Source organism: Aotus nancymaae, unplaced genomic scaffold, assembly GCF_030222135.1.
Source record: "Aotus nancymaae isolate 86718 unplaced genomic scaffold, 86718_ANA_hifiasm-v0.15.2.pri h1tg000007l, whole genome shotgun sequence".
In the NCBI taxonomy this organism is placed as follows: Eukaryota; Metazoa; Chordata; class Mammalia; order Primates; family Aotidae; genus Aotus; species Aotus nancymaae.
This window is the reverse complement of record NW_026988418.1, coordinates 43970538-43983673: the sequence shown is the minus strand read 5'-3', so window position 1 is coordinate 43983673 and position 13136 is coordinate 43970538. Positions and strand designations below refer to the sequence as shown.

The window sequence follows — 13136 nt, the reverse complement described above, 5'->3', positions numbered from 1 at the left end:
AAATGATGAATGTTTCAAAAGACTTAAGCAGCATTGCTAAGATTGATGAAAATACTCACTTCATGTTAAGTGATAAATGTATTAGAATATGACAATAAAAATATAAGTGTTGAGAAGACAGCCTATATTCTTGAGGTTGAGAGAAGCACAGTCAAACAGAAACATCTTAAAGTCTCTAAACTGGATATCAGAAAGATCTGAACTTTAAAGCTTATTCATCTTCCATGAAAAATGTCCATTATAGCCTGACCTAGGAGTTAAATTTTTTTTTTTAATAAAAATGTGTAATTTAAACAGTCTTTACCATTTAGATCTCATTTAATATGATATTTTAGAGTATTAAAAGTGGCCACCATGAAAAGAGGTTATAGGTAACTTCAATGACTAGCGAACCATATGACTTGGATAATAAGGGGGAAATCAGAAAGCTCTGAAATATATACCAGGGTAGTAGAAGAGCATGGTATTTTGAACCCATTTAGTGCATGCTCACATGGCCTTATAGATTTATTTTCTTATATATAAATGTAATTATCTCTTAAAGACATCAGTTTTATTTAAAAATAGTTTTAAGTCCTTTGAGGCAGAGACTCAGTCTTCACAGCTTTATTTCACTGAGAATATAGCAACTGGCATGTAATAGGAGCTGAATGCAGTCCTTGCTGTTGAGTGACTGAGTTTCTCTTTCAAATTCTAGGAAGAATGTATTTTCTTGCTTTGTATATACTTTTATGTAACCATTGACTTCTACATATTTGGAAGCCTGTTCAATGGAAGTCTTTATCAAACTGCCATTAAAAATAAAGTATATTGCTAATAAGATACAACATGGCTTATACCCAGGTAATAGGTTCTAACTGAAGATGCACTGTGCAGCTTGAACATACAGTAATTTCCTTTTTCAATAGCTTATATGACCTTGAGCAATTTATTTAATCTTTCTATGAGATAACTTTCCCTTCTGTGAAATGAGAATACTGCTACCTGCCTCCTGCCTACTTCACAGAGATAGTATTTCCACACCTAACATAATAACTATAAGTCATTTGAAGCTCATTGGAATAAAGCACTGTTTAATTACAATTGTTATTACTTCTTAGAGAGTTAATGATGATGAAGGGAGGAAGATATGCCATCCAAGATATATTTAAATCCACCTAGGCTACGAGCAAAACACACATGCAAAACGAGAAAAAGAGAGTAAGACTAAAATTCCTACCAAAAGGAAGCCAACTAAATTATTTCTGCTTTGGAATCACCAAAAACTGATTTTTTTTCCTAAAGAGGCAAAGAGAAAATGATAACATAAAAAAGTTGAGAATAAGAAATAGTTTTTGTTATTTTTATCTGAAAAAGTATAAATAATAAAATACTAGGAACAGTGAGCAAGAATGAAAAGTTTTAATAAGATTTCGAGTTCACTGTTTAGAGACCAGCTCCTCTTGGTGACATGTTTGTGTCTTATCCACCTGCTGCACTATCTAGGTTAAATCTGCACCCCTGGGCAGGTGTGTTCCTTGTCTGCATGTTTTTGGGTCAAGTCCCTCATTCTGCACCCTCTCCCTGAGGCAGTTTTTATGTCAAGGAATGCAAACCAATTTTAATATTAGCCTAAGGTAAACATAATTAGGAGGGTAAATTTTCTACCAAAAGAGAAGAACTTACAAAATGCACTTTAAACTCAAATAAAAAAGAAATGCCTTATACTTCTCCAAAATATTATTATCTCAAAGAAGCCCACGGTTAGATATCACTGATAAACCATTATTATTTGTCTAGTGAGTAGAGCAGCTTTGAAGAAGAATTTTTAAAAGTCTCCAAAACCTGTACTTTCTGGTAAAATGTTCAACAAATCTCCTTCAACTTACCAGTGAGTTGCAAAACCATAGATAAATATATAGAACTCTACAAAGATTTCATATCTACAAGATAAAAATCAGAAAGTAAAAAAAAAAAAATGTAGAAAAGGTAAGTATGGAGAATAATTATAATTTACCAGTGAGGTGATTTAATGAATAGGTATAGAAAATTGGGCTTTGAAAGTATAGGCATGAGCTACTTGAGGACAGGAACTTTGCCATTTCCTCATTATATTCCCTTAACAAATGGAGAAAGGCTCATTAAAATCACTGTAGAATGGAAGGCAGGATAGGACAGGCAAGGACTAAGGCAAGGCTGAAATCAGTAGTATAGTACAAGAAAAAATAAAAAGGAATGGAAGAAAGAAAAAGGTGCAGGTGGATGAGAACTGAAAACCAAAGTTATTTAATTTTGTAAAAGGCTAGATTTTTTTTAAAATCCTGTAAATTTTCAGGACTTTGAGATTTTTGTGGTTATTTTTTGTCTTTTTCCATCCCTTTGTTTTCAGTCAATGTATGTCTTTATAGATAAACTGTGTTTCTGCAACAGATTATTGGGTCTTGTTTAAAACCATTAAGTCACTTTATATCTTTTGATTATATTATTATTCTTACTTTTTTTATTTTGTTATTTGTTTTCTGATCTTCTTTCCTTCCTTCCTATCTTTCTTTTAGTGAGAGTAATTTTCTCTGGTAGTATGAGGTAATTTTTTGCTTTTTTTGTATCTGTTATTCAATTTCAGGTTATCATGAGTCTTGTAAATACTCTCTCATAACCCATTATTTTAAACTGATGACAACTTAAGACTGAGCACAGAAACAAACAAACAAATATGCAAATAGAAAACTAAAAAACCTGTGTGATTTCCCTTTGCTTTTTAAATTTTTGTTGTTCCTTTTTATGATTGTAGAGTCTATGTCTTGAAAAATTATTGTAGTTATTAGTTTTGATTGGTTCATTATTTAGTCTGTCTACTTAGGAGTAGCTTACATGCCACAATTATAGTGTTATGATATTCTTTGTTTTTCTATATACTTACTATTACCAGTGAGCTTTGTAATTTCAGAAGATTTTTTTTTTAAATTGCTCATTAATCTCCTTTTTTTTCAAATTGATAAAGTCCCTTTGGCATTTTTTATAGGACATGTCTGGTGTTGATGAAATGCCTCAGGTTTTGTTCGTCTAAAAAAGTATTTATCCTTTATGCTTGAGGGGTATTTTTACTGAATATACTATTTTGGGGTAAAGGATGTTTTACTTCAGCATTTTATTTATTTAGTTATTTTTGAGACAGGGTCTTGCTTTTTCACCCAGGCTGGAGTGCAGTGGTGCGAAGACAGCACACTGCAGCCTCAGCCTCTCAGGTGCTCTACCCAATGTGGCTGAGCTATACCTAGGTGCAATACAAAATCCCATTTACATTTCCCTCTGCTTTCCTCAAGCAGGAGAAATCTTTCACCATCGCCACAATACCTGGGAATGTGTTGGGTATCATGTGAAGCCAGCACTTCTCAGAATCTCACCCAAGGTCCATGATGTACTACCTGAGTATCACTGTTGATTATTTGGGATCCAAACACTCTCCGGTCAGCAGGTAATAGATCCTATTAGGACTGGATCCTTCCCTTCCAGGCAGAAGGTTCCCTTCTTGTCCAGGGTGCATCTAGTAATGTTTAAGAGCTAGTGCCTGGACTGAGGGCCCCGTGACTCTTCCCTGTGCCCTATCCTGTTGTGGCTGAGCTGGTATCTAAAATGCAAGACAAAGTCATCTTTACTCTTTGCTCTTCTCTTCTCAAGCAAAAGGCACGAGTCACTTTAATTGCTGGGAGCTGTGCTGTCTGGGGTTGGAGGAGGAACGGCACAAGCACTCCCTTAGCTGACCTGGCTTGTCTTCCTAGGTCATGTGCCACCCTAGTCTACTGGCTCTAAGTTCAACCTAGCACTAGAATTTGCCTAGGAATTACACTCCTTGTGTCCTACATTGCCTCTCAAGTTTACCTAGGACTCCAGAGCACTTTAGCCCATGGTGGTGAGGCTTGCTGAGAAACTCAAGTTCCAACAGCTGGGATGAGTGACTCCCCTCTGCCTAGGGCTGGTTATTTTTTTTTTTTTTTTTTTTTTTTTTTTGAGACGGAGTTTCGCTCTTGATACCCAGGCTGGAGCGCAATGGCGCGATCTCGGCTCACCGCAATCTCCGCCTCCTGGGTTCAGGCAATTCTCCTGCCTCAGCTTCCTGAGTAGCTGGGATTACAGGCACGCGCCACCGTGCCCAGCTAATTTTTTGTATTAGTAGAGACGGGGTTTCACCATGTTGACCAGGATGGTCTCGATCTCTTGACCTCGTGATCCACCCGCCTCGGCCTCCCAAAGTGCTGGGATTACAGGCTTGAGCCACCGCGCCCGGCCCTAGGGCTGGTTATTAATGCTCATTCTGTGGGTTGGTGCTGGCTGAGCCCCATCTGGCTTTTCTCTCCGCTGTGACAGGGCAGCACTGAGTTCAATGCCAAGTGCTCCAGTTGCTGTGCTCTCCTTCCCCCAAGTACACAGATTCTCTCCCCGTGCCATGTGGCCACTGCTGGGGGGTGGGGAGCGGTGGTGTCGGTAATTCAAGACTAACTTTCTTACCCTCTTCAGAGCCTCTTTCAGTGATATGAAGTTAAAACTGGGTAGTTTGATTGCTTATCTCATTTTTGGTTCTTATGACAGTGCTTTTTTATGTGTAGTTTGTTGTTAAAATTTGATGTCCTTATGGGGAGGACAATCAGTGGAGGCCTCTATTCAGCCACCTTGCTCTGCTTATGGGCAGTTGGAATCTTAGTAAGTGCCTTGCCAAATAAGAATGATTCCATTTTTAATCTCCAGGCTGATGTGCCCACATCTGCCCAGTACTCTGCTAAGCCAGAGGATGCTAGCCTCCTGGGCCAAGAGAAGATGGTAATTCTTAAGCAGAAACTTTTCACTGGATAAGGGTAGATAAATTCTGCACATTTCAAACATTTCTATCCCACATTTTCCCCTACTGGTGTTGATTTTCTCTTAGTGTAAGTGGTTTTAAGCATGAATTTGACTTATGCCATTGGTTAATCTTAACATATTTATAGTTACAGAGCTGACTTGTTCCCCTTTCCCCCAAAACTCTCATCTCACTTTCTCTGCTAACTTAAGGCCACGTAGCTTTTTGAGGCAACCTGAGAAAAATGTCAATACTCAAGAGTAATTATACGTTTTACTAGTAGAGCTCACAATCCATTTATTTTCTGGTATAGACAAACTTTGACGGTTTAGAAAGAGTTTGGCTTTGGCCGGGCATGGTGTCTCACGCCTGTAATCCCAGCACTTTGGGAGACTGAGGCTGGTGGATCCCTTGAGCCCAGGAGTTTAAGACCAGACTGGGCAGCATGATGAAATATTGTCTCTACAAAAAAAAAGGTACAAAAATTACCCAGGTATGGCAGCACACCTGTGATCTCAGCTACTTGGGAAGCTGAGGTAGGAGGATTGCTTGAGCCTGAAAGCCAGAGGTTGCAGTGAGCTGAGATTGTGACACTACACTCCAGCCTGGGTGACAGAGTGAGATCCCATCTCAAAAAAACCCTAAAAGTAAATCAAGAGTTTGGCCTAGTGTTCTTTTTAATCCATCGCTTTGAATTTTTTTTAATCTACCTGTTTTAGAGAAGGGCTAAGGTGTTTCAGTGATTTGAAGTGGAAGAGCTGGAGCTGCAGATTCTAAGCATACAACACAAAATTCTGAGACATAGCCCTTCATGTGAGGTAGCGCCACAGCATCACAGCTCTGGATCCTATCTCTGGGTGCTTCTTGAAGGAAAAGGGTAAATTGCACGAGCAATTTCTGCGGGAAAAATGATCCCCCCAACAAACATTTTTTAAAAAAGCAAACTTGCCTTCATAGGAATTTAATACTGGGCCCTTTAACCTTACTCTACTGATACAAATAGATCTGCAATAGTAATGGGGCTTTTATAGATATGAGGCATGGAAAAGAAACCAACCTCCAGTGTGAATTGAAGGAAGAAGTTCCATATTTCTATGATCTTTGAAGACATGAAAAGTCTGTCAGCTAGCTGATCTTGTCCACCTATAATTATTAATACCTTTCAAGATTTCTGAGCTTGGCAGTGTATTGTTCCCAACATTTCATATTATTTTGTCTCTGTTTCTATCTCCCTTGTAGACATACGCACCGCTTTAAATAAGAGAGATAGCCTCATAAGATTCTATTATGTGTACAGTAAGACATATCCTAACCTTTAATTATGAATTACTACCTAAGTTTTAAGGAGTATGTAAAGAGTGGAAAAGCAATGATTTTTTAAAGATGACAGACTCATGAGGTTGATTTAACAGGATTTCTTTGATTTTAAAAGTCATATGCTGAAAGCTCTTGTTAAAAAAAGATTGACACAGGTGACATTGTCAAGGATAAACAATCATTCTTAAATCCTTTGTTTCAGTCCACAGTGAAACTTAATCCCTGAGGTGTTACTGTCTCTCCACGCCCGCATGTGGATCTCACATTCCTCTAGTCCTGGTGCTTGCTTTCAACACAGAGCTCTGGACTGCAAGGCATTTGATTTCTGGTAATTAATCAGCTCATCATACATGCTGTGTTTCTCCCCCAGGCCCAGCTCAAGTGAGTGATCCAAATCTGGCTTCAGGAAAAAAGAAAGCGTTTATGCTCTGAGTGCACAGAATGAAACACTGATAAACAGAAAACATTGAATTCAGATGGCATTATTTTTCTTTTCAAGTCATAAGTCATCGTGAAAAAATACACAGAGCAAAAAAACCAAAACCAAAACAAAAGCCAAACAAAAACATATTGGATGCCCTTTAAACAGAAAGCATTTTGTCCTAACAAAAAGAGTTATCACGATTTGCTGGTATTTGTGAATCTGGTGCCTTTTAAAGTGTTTGCTTAGAATGTGAATGTTCATTTTTTAAACATCTTTTTGTTTGACTCTTTATCCACAGTATTTTATCTCAGAGTTTCTCGTTTGGCTTATCTCTGTAATAATCCTGATACTGTTAATTTTATCAGTTGTGAAAAATCTGAACTTATATTAGTAATTATTCGTGCCTAGAGACCTGGCAACTTCCATTTCTTTCGATTACTTTCTTGTCTGCCTCAACAGCCATTTGTAAAGTCAGATTTTGTTATTAGGACTGAGAATAGTCTCATATATTTGTCTTGCAGGTAATTTTGAGCCCTCTTATTTCTATAAATAATGTAGTCCTATAATGGGTTCCCTTTTCTTGCCAATTATTCTGCTCAAAACTGAGATTAATCAATCAATCAGTTGTCAAAAGCATTTCTGAGTTGGCTGTGTTTGATTTATAGAAGCTATGCATGAAAGTTAAGCAGTGGGAAACATGGTGTATCCAAACTATAATAAACTTTAATGATTTTGAAGACAGCGTGAATTTCAAGTAATGCCAACCCACATAATTTTCTCCAAGTCTGGTAATATTACTCATTGTTATGATGCAATAATCCTATCTTTAAGAATTATTTCCTCTAGGCATCTGACTTATAGTCCTTAACAATGATAGGTTACTTTAGAGGTTCTCCAGAGATTTTGTTTCCTGGAGACATTTAGCAATTTGGGAGACATTTTTGATTATCAAACTGGAGAGGAGACATATGACTGGCAACTAGTGGGTAGAGGTCAGGAATACGTCTGAACATCCTACGATTCACGGGAAAATGCTCATAACGAAGAGTCATGTGATCCAAAATGTCCCTAGTGCTGGCTAAGGAATCCTGGGTTACATACATTAATACATTAATGTACAGATTAAAAACATTTCGCAAACTAAATACATCTGTGTAAATAACAGCAAGATCAAGAAAAACAAGATGATCAATATCTCGGAAGCTCCCCACCTCCCGTACTCCTCTCTACTCACTATCACCACAAGGTAACCATGATCCTGATTTCTTAGGGCATCTAAATGGAATCGCAAAGTAAGTTGCATGTATATTATATATAATTCATATAGACACTTCTCTCTTTCCATTTGAATCCCAACTTTTATTGAATCCTACAAGTTGGAGATGGGACTTATCTGACTCACAGAAAATTGTTATTTATGATTACTTAAGCATTGAAAGCATTGTTTTTCTTGAGTTTGCTGTTACTTAATTGTTTTTTCATCCTTCTTGGACTTCCTGTTGCCAGGTGATGGAAAGACACCTAGCCTCTGTTCAGGGTCAGAGGCTTTGTCGTGATGGGAAAAGGAGACCCCAATTCTGCAAGAAAGCAGCTATGGGCTGGTCAAATAAAGCAAAGAAGCATTCCCTGAGCTTTTGTTTGTTTTACTTCAAACGAACTCACACACAAAGAGAGAGCCCTTGGAACCACAAGTAAATGATGCATACTCTTAGCCAAATGGGGAAAAGTGCCTTATGTGTCATGTACCCTTGTGCTGTTTCTAATTTTTCCTGCTCCTTAGTTCTAAGCATACCATCCACATAAGTAAAATAAACCACATTGGGCTAGAGCTTAAGTTAAATATCAAAATCACTGCATGCTGACCATGAAAACTCACTCATGCTGAACATTTGCGGGTTATCAGGATCAAAGAAGACTTCGATATTTATCAAAAAATTTAGCCCACTGTGGTTTAGCCTTCATTAACCTGGTATGCATTTGAAGAATTCAATAGAGTTAATGCAGGCCAAGCCTGAACTAAATTTTTTCGACTTAGGAAAACACTTATCCTCCTAAAGAGATAGATATCAGTTTTTAAATATTGGAAAAGGGCAGAATAACATAAGGTTCACACATGGTTGTCTGAATGCGATGAGCTCACTACAGGGCTGAATTATGCTTTGTACATGAAGAGACATGAGAACAAATTTGTCTTTTATATAATGCTCCTAATACTGATTTGAGGTACTATGGGAATTCATACTGAGTCTAGATAGCACAATTTTTCTAGTTTAGATCCAAAATTATTTTAAATAAGAACAAGCCTCTTTGCAAAATCATAGATTGTTGCAGGCACTCGAATGAGCAAAGAAGATTCCTCCAACAAAATTTCACTTACAAATCTATCCCCCACAGAGAAGTCTGGATGATAAAGTGATCTTTCCTGAATTAGAGACAGGAGCTGTTTACTTTAAAAAAAAAAAAATACCTACTCATTTGTGTTATCATTGCTTTGCTGCATAAAAAGTAGTTAGATCTATCATTTTATTTAAAAATTCCAGTATTATAATCACTGGTGTTTATTGCCACTTACTATTTCTATATATTTTTTGCATGAAAGCAGGGATATTGCATTATTTGCACCTGTTGGGGAATGGCAATGCTGTGGGTGACAGTGGAGGATGGGGTGGGAGCAAAAGGAAAAATAAATCATTTGCATCAAAAGGCTAAAGAGATTTTCCAGAAGCTCTTGGTAATAAGAAAAATGCTCCAAATAAGAGAACAGTAGCCAGAGACAGAGGAAGAAGCTTGCAAATTTAAATCAGGAATCTAAACTATTTTCAGGCAAATAGCACCTGTTATTATATGATTTTAACTATGCCATCTTATTTTATATAAAGAAGTAAAATGTAATGAAAATTCTAAGAAAGAGAATGCTTAGGAAAAATCATTTGCATTTTTAGCATTTGCTTCTTTTATTATGTCCATTGTTTGTGCAACAAAAATAGAGATTTGCCATCACCCCCCAAGATATAGTTATAATTCTGTGCTGCTTTCTTTCAAGGTCAGTTTCCCCTTCCATGCTTCTAAAAAGCTTTTTTTTTTTTTTTGTAATAGAGTCATCCATGCATAAAAAGTATACAATGCTATAGCTATTTCAAAATATAACTTAACTTCTATAACTATAGAATCAACAATCAAATCAAAACTTAAAGTCAGACAAATTGTCCTGTGTTTTTTCTGTTTGTCTAGTGCAAGGCATTCCTTGTAAACTAAGGTGTACATAGCTGCAAACATTCACAGGAATTGGTCAGTGAGAAAGATTTTCACATTCATCTTAAAACAATGTTTCTCTATGTGTGGTCTATGGATTACTTACGTCAGATTTCTTGGGAAGCAAAAAGTGTTGGGTAAAAATGTATATTCCTGGGCCCCACTATAGTTCTATTAAGTCAGAATATCTGAGGGTTCTGCCTCACAAAATTTATTTTAATACAATTATGAATAATGCGTAGATACAGCAAAGTTTGAGACTCACAGATATAGAAAATGTGGATGTACTTACATCATCTTCAAAGCTATAATTTTTCCAAGAAAATGAGAAGTATTTTAAAAAGCCTACTGGAAAGGCATTCAGAGAGGAACAAATAGCTTTGGTAGAAAATATCTAGATGTGAAATCATTTCTGAAATAAAGAAAACTTTGCTTTTTTGAGAAATGTTGCTGATGTTTCAGTTGTAACGTGTAAACAGATACCTGGATTTTAAAAAATAACTTTTAAAATTCTTATAGCTGACGTAGCCATATACATAAGCGAACCCTGAAGTAGGGACTATCATTATCCCATTCTGCAATTGAGGAAACCTAGACTCAGAAATGTTAAGTCGTTTAGTCAAGGTCTCACAGAAAGTAAACTGTGGAGCGTGCCAGGCAACTTGATGCATCTTTACACAGTGTCTTCTGCATTTTTACACTTAAATTTTATAGAATGTTAACTCTTTTACCTAACTTAGAGTCAAAGCTGAAAAGAAAAGGTGCTAGGTAATCTCTCATTCCAGACTCAGCCCTGTCTGACATGGCAAGGGCACTGGCACTTGAATTCCCTCTTAGTCTAGGGCATCGCAGACAGTAACTGGGCTAAGGCTGCATTGCTGTTCCTCCGCCTAAGGCTAGCCACCTCCCACACTGGGTGTAGACAGCCCATCAGCTTTTATTCTGGAGCTGAAATTTTGAACTCAAACCTGAGTCAGGGCTCAGTGCTGAGGAAGCTCTACTGGGCTGCCTAAAAGGCACACCTGTAGCCTATGAGAGTCAGTTATGGGGGCAGTGATGGCAAAGAACACATTGTTAGTCAGTACTAGCCAAAGAAATAGCAACGTTCTGCTCTTCTACATACCAAGATGCTGCACTTTCTCCCTTATCTTTTTTCCCTAACCCAGCATCACAAATGGAGGTGGGAAGCGGCGCGTAAAGTATAAAGAACACTTCTATCTCCACTCTTATTCCTCAAGCCAAGAAGCTCAGCCTCTGTTGGAAGAGGCAAAAATCTATGAAACAGACACATGACCAAAGTTTTAAATCAGCTCAAAGGGAATTATAATTGTTAAAGTGCCCAGAGATTTGGAGAATCTCCTCCCCTCTTAAAGGGTTGATGCTTCAAAATTTAATACAGCATGGCTCATAGAAATAACGTAGATAAACATATTTATATTTCCCTCCCCAGTTGACTTCTTGATTAGTGTTCATGAAAATTACATATTTTGAGTAGGATTCTTTATTACAATCCCCAAAGTTAACAGTGAGAGTTCATACAAAGCAATCCATGTAGGACTGACATCCTGTAAGAGCCTCTAGGTATTTCCTAAGGGTTATTAGTTTGCAGCAAAAGTCGTTGTGGTTTTAGACCATGAATTTTAAACCATTATAACTAGGCTCAAGCACATCTTTATTAATCAAAATTGGAACCATTACAATCAACATATTTTTGCCAATGAGAAATAAGTTTGTTTATTCCTGTAGCATAAAACTCTGTGCTTCGGGATTCAACAAACTCTTGAAAAGCATTTTTTTTTTTTTTTTTTTTTTTTTTTTTTGCATGCTGCTGGTTGCGGCAGCATTTTCTCTGCAAAAAAAGTGTGAAGATGCTTGAAGAAGTGGTAGTCGGTTGGCGAGAGGTCAGGTAAATAACGGTAGATGAGGCAAAATTTCATAGCCCATTTTGTTCAACTTTTAAAGCGTTTGTTGAGCAACATGCAGCTGGGCTTTGTCAGAGAAGAACTGGGCTCTGTCTGCTGACGAATGCTGGCTGCAGGTGTTGCAGTTTTAGGTGCATCTCATTGATTTGCTGAGCATACTTCTCAGACGTAATGGTTTTGCTGGGATTCAGAAAGCTTTAGCAGATCAGATTGGCAGTAGACCAGTGACCACGACCTTTTCTTGGTGCAAGTTTGGCTTTGGGAAGTGCTATGAAGCTTCTTCTCGGTCCAACCACTGAGCTGGTCATTGCTGGTTGTCATATAAAATCCATTTTTTGTCCCATTTCACAATCCGATTGGGAAATGGTCCATTGTTGTTGCATCTTCTTTAAGAGAAGACGACACTTCAGAACAATGATTTTTTTTTTATTTCTGGTTGGTCAACTCATGAGGCACCCACTTACTGAGCATTTTTTCACCTTTCCAATTTGCTTCAAATGCTGAATGATGGTAGAATGGTCGACGTTGAGTTCTTTGGCCACTTCTTGTGTAGTTGTAAGCGGATCAGCTTCGATGATTGCTCTCAGTTGATTGTTGTCAACGTCCAATGGCCAGCCACTATGCCTCTCATCTTTAAGGCTCTCATCTTCTTTGCAAAACTTCTTGAACCAGCACTGCATTGTACATTCGTTAGCAGTTCCTGGGCCATATGTGTTGTTGACGTTGCGAGTTGTCTCCACTGCTTTAAGACCCATTTTGAACTTGAATAAGAAATTTGCTTGAGTTTGTTCTTTGTCTAACATCATTTCCATGGTCTAAAATAAATATAATATAAATAGCAAGTAAGATGTCATTAGCAGAAAAACATAAAGTGAGAAATGCCCATTAAAATGATGTATAACATAACCACATTTATTTAAAATTATATTTCAATATCAAACGTCAAATTCTAACAATGTGAAAGCTGTAATTATATTTGCACCAACCTTATAGCATACAGGTCAGATACTGAAGCATGTATGTGAACATATAGTTGTGGGAAGAATCTGAAGGGACTGCATTTTTCTTTAGAATTGGAACAAAAATTTTTTTTTAATTCCAATTATTTTCATGCCAGTCCTCTACTATCACAAACATGTAGGCTTGCAAGTAACTGTTCATCTCAGGAGATGGGCTCTGGAAGCAAAGCCTCTCTCGGAACCTTGTTATATTTACTGCAGCAAAAAGCTTCTTGTAATCAAGCCACAGTCAAGACCATAATTCTTTTTGAGTTGTATAGATTAGTAAGTATTTAATCTTTATATACTGGCAAGGTAAAATTAACCACAACAAGGCTGGGCTCGGTGGCTCACAGCTGTACCCCAGCACTTCGGGAGGCCGAGCTGGGAAAATCCCTTGTGTTCAAAAG

At 37.4% G+C, this 13136-nt stretch overlaps 1 pseudogene; it reads right to left on the bottom strand.

The window, feature by feature from the left end:
- Nucleotides 1-12483, bottom strand: part of LOC105710160 (large ribosomal subunit protein uL1-like) — a 50117-nt pseudogene extending 37634 nt beyond the window's left edge.
- Nucleotides 12484-13136: the final 653 nt, after the last annotated feature.